Here is a 3,244-nt window from a genome sequence, read left to right as displayed (position 1 = left end):
TTCATCCTCCTGTATGCAGACTTGTCACCATCTCGGATGATGCCAATGACCATTGTGTCATGTGGTGGAATGTTTCAACACAGGCGTGTGTCTGGAGGTTTGTCTAATTTCTAGTCAGGGGGCCCCCCTAACGGGTCTAGTCATACCGCCAGTCGTCCCACGTGGTCAGACCCAATGTCGACTTCAGCAAGCGACGGAGGGTCTGAATCACATGTCAACTTTCTGGAAGCCAAGATGGCGGATTCGCAAGATGCTGTGGGTGAAATCTGATTGGCTGGGCTGTGACGGAAGTTACGTCATACAGCATGCATCCGTTATTTACAGTCCGGCAAGGAAACATGTTCAGTGCAACGCCGTGAAGCGCCGTGAAGAGACTAACTGTGAAGCGATAAGAAGAGCGACCAAAAAGTAGTGATAAGCTATCTCGCAGGAAGAATGAGTGGTCAAGATAATTTAATGGCTGCATTACAGAAAGTATGTCAGAAGGCAGCCAGAGTTTGGAGTTTTAGTCAGCGTGGTGTGCGTTTGAGCCATTTCAATGAATAAAGTTGATGTTTTCACCCGGGGTAGCTGATGCACACATTCTGAATCCACCGCCCACGAGGTCCGTGGTTGGCCAATTCCAGTGTTGTGCATGAACACGCCAATAGAGCACCGGTCACTGAGCAAGCTCATTATTTTCATGAGCGGTGAGCTGAGCAAATCCACGAGCGTACAGTGAGCTACGCTCACAGCTGGGGGGGTGAACGGTCCTATTATCGTTCTTTTTCTCGCACTCTTACCTCGATAATTGCTCATTGTGTACATGCGTGTGGGAATTTACATAGGATTTAATTTCGCCAGGCTGCTTCCCTCTGCTGCTCTCTTCCCTCTCCCCCTACAAATTCTCTCTCTCAATCAATCAATCAGCTGATATTTTTTACTTTAGAGCAAGATAACATATGTCTGCTCTTGTTAAAGCTTGGGCTAAAAGCCCCTGAATTTTACATTCATCTTTTAAAATAAAGATGTGTTTAAAAAGCTATTGCGTTTTAAAAGCTATTGTGTGTTACGTTTTCAGTGCTGTGCCTTTTCTCTGGGTAAACAAGAAGTGAGTTTGAAATGAACTGAGCTGCTAATTTTTTGGGACTGTGAGCTATAGCTCAAAGTTCAAATTATGAGCTATGAACGTGAACTAGTTCATTTTAATCTGCATGAGCTGAACTTTGAGCTAGCTCTTGTGAAGTGTGAGCTTGCACAACACTAGCCAATTCATATGTCTGTCATGCATCCTTTTTTTTTGTCTTTGAGAGCGGGCGTTAAGCACTTTTCAGAGTTGTGTTTCAGACGTAGATATCTGCGGCTGGCTACTGCGAGACTACACCGCCAGGAAGGTCACAGCTGTAAGGTCACAGCTGTGTCCCTCTCGTCGATCAGCTCTGAAGCCGTGGCGTCCATTTTTGCTCGTGAGAAGTCATTGATGGCCAGTCCATCCACAATCTTCCAGGACTTATCCTTGATCTGGACAGGGAATGAGTAGATGAGGTCGTCAGGGATGCAATAAGAGTTTCCAGTGGAGTAGACACCCATGGAGATGAACTCACCCTCTGTGGTGCCGGCCCAGATGTCCCTCATGTGGTCACAGATGGCCTTGGCTGCCGACATGGCACTGGACAGTTTCCTGGCCTTGATGACTGCAGCACCTCTCTGCTGCACAGTAGAGATCAAATCTCCTTTGAGCCAGGCGTCATCCTTAATGGCGTCGAAGCAGGCCAGGTCACTGCCGGACATGTTGACCTTGCAGTGGTGCATGTCGGGGTACTGGGTGGACGAGTGGTTTCCCCAGATGATCACATTCTTCACGTAGGTGGCAGAAACACCACAGCGCATCGCCACCTGAGAGCGAGCCCTGTTGTGGTCCAGACGGGTGAGGCAGGAGAAGTTCTCTTTTGGGATGGAGGGAGCGGACTTTGCAGCAATCAGACAGTTGGTGTTGGCAGGATTCCCCACAACCAGCACCTTGACGGTCTTTTTGGCATACTTCTCCAGGGCAGCTCCCTGGCTCTTGAAGATTGCCACGTTGGCCTTGAGCAGGTCCTTCCTCTCCATGCCCTCCTTCCTGGGCATGGAGCCCACCAAGATGGCAGCGTCCAGTTCCTTAAAGGCCACCTCCTCCTTGTCAGTGGGGAGGACCTCTCTCAGAAGTGGGAGGGCGCAGTCCTGCAGCTCCATGGCGACACCATCAAGGACTGACAGCATGGGCGAAATGTCCAAAAGGAGCAGGATGATTGGCTGATCTTTGCCAAAGACATTTCCCTTGGCAATGCAGAACAGCAGAGAATAGGCAATCTGCCCAGCAGCACCGGTCACCAGAACTCTAAGAGGCTCAGCAGACATGTTTGCACGGTAACTCCCGAACTGACAAGGTCATAAAATCACTTATGATGTACGTCACTGATGACATGAATGATGACATCAGGCACTGATTATGTCATAGACATTGTGACATCATTCGTGATGTCATAATACATTTCACGTAGTCAATCACAGCTCACACTGCTATGACATCATCACTGATTTATGACATCACTGAGGTCATAAATCACTGATGATGTCATGCAGACATCACAATTCCTTGAGTGACATCACAGATGACATTGGCGATGCACATAGGAGTTGGAACTTAGAGAGAGGTCGGCGTGCTCGCACGAGGGCCGAGAGGTCTGGGAACACGGAGGTAGGAGAGCGAGCCGGCCGGTTGAGGAACATTGAGGAGGGGCGGACCCCTGAGTCTGTGTAATATTCTGTGAGAGGCAGCAATGTGCCGCAAGGCATCCAGTATGCCGGAAAGCCATTTGAAGAAGAAGACAGATGACATTACCCAGCAAACATTTTCACGTATAACGATGTCAGGGTCTAATTATATATACGGAATGGAAATCGTAGCGACATCATGCGGCATGACTTTCTGGGTAGACGAACAACAGAAATGAGATTGAGATGAGACGTCACAGTCTAGACAATGTTTGCTGGGTAGGTGATTATGTCATAGATATGAAAGCACTGATTATGTCATAGACATTGTAATCATCAATGTCAATGATGTCATAAAGGTTGGGTGTCAGAGCCCCCGGGTGGTGTAGCGGTCTATTCCGTTGCCTACAAACACTCCACTTTCTGTGTGGAGTTTGCATGTTCTCCCCGTGCTCCCCAGGAGGTTCCTCCGTACATAACCCCCACACTAAAAACATGCAGAAGATCGTCA

General features: G+C 48.6%; 1 pseudogene across 1 annotated transcript; it reads right to left on the bottom strand.

Annotated features, from left to right (window-relative positions):
* Positions 1-1,374: 1,374 nt before the first annotated feature.
* Positions 1,375-2,376, bottom strand: LOC310799814 (malate dehydrogenase, cytoplasmic pseudogene; annotated as a pseudogene). The gene has a single exon. The product of its transcript is annotated as a malate dehydrogenase, cytoplasmic pseudogene (transcript).
* Positions 2,377-3,244: the final 868 nt, after the last annotated feature.

This window comes from Poromitra crassiceps, assembly GCF_964638095.1.
Source record: "Poromitra crassiceps genome assembly, chromosome: 2".
NCBI lineage: Eukaryota > Metazoa > Chordata > Actinopteri > Beryciformes > Melamphaidae > Poromitra > Poromitra crassiceps.
This window is presented reverse-complemented; position numbering and strand designations above follow the sequence as displayed.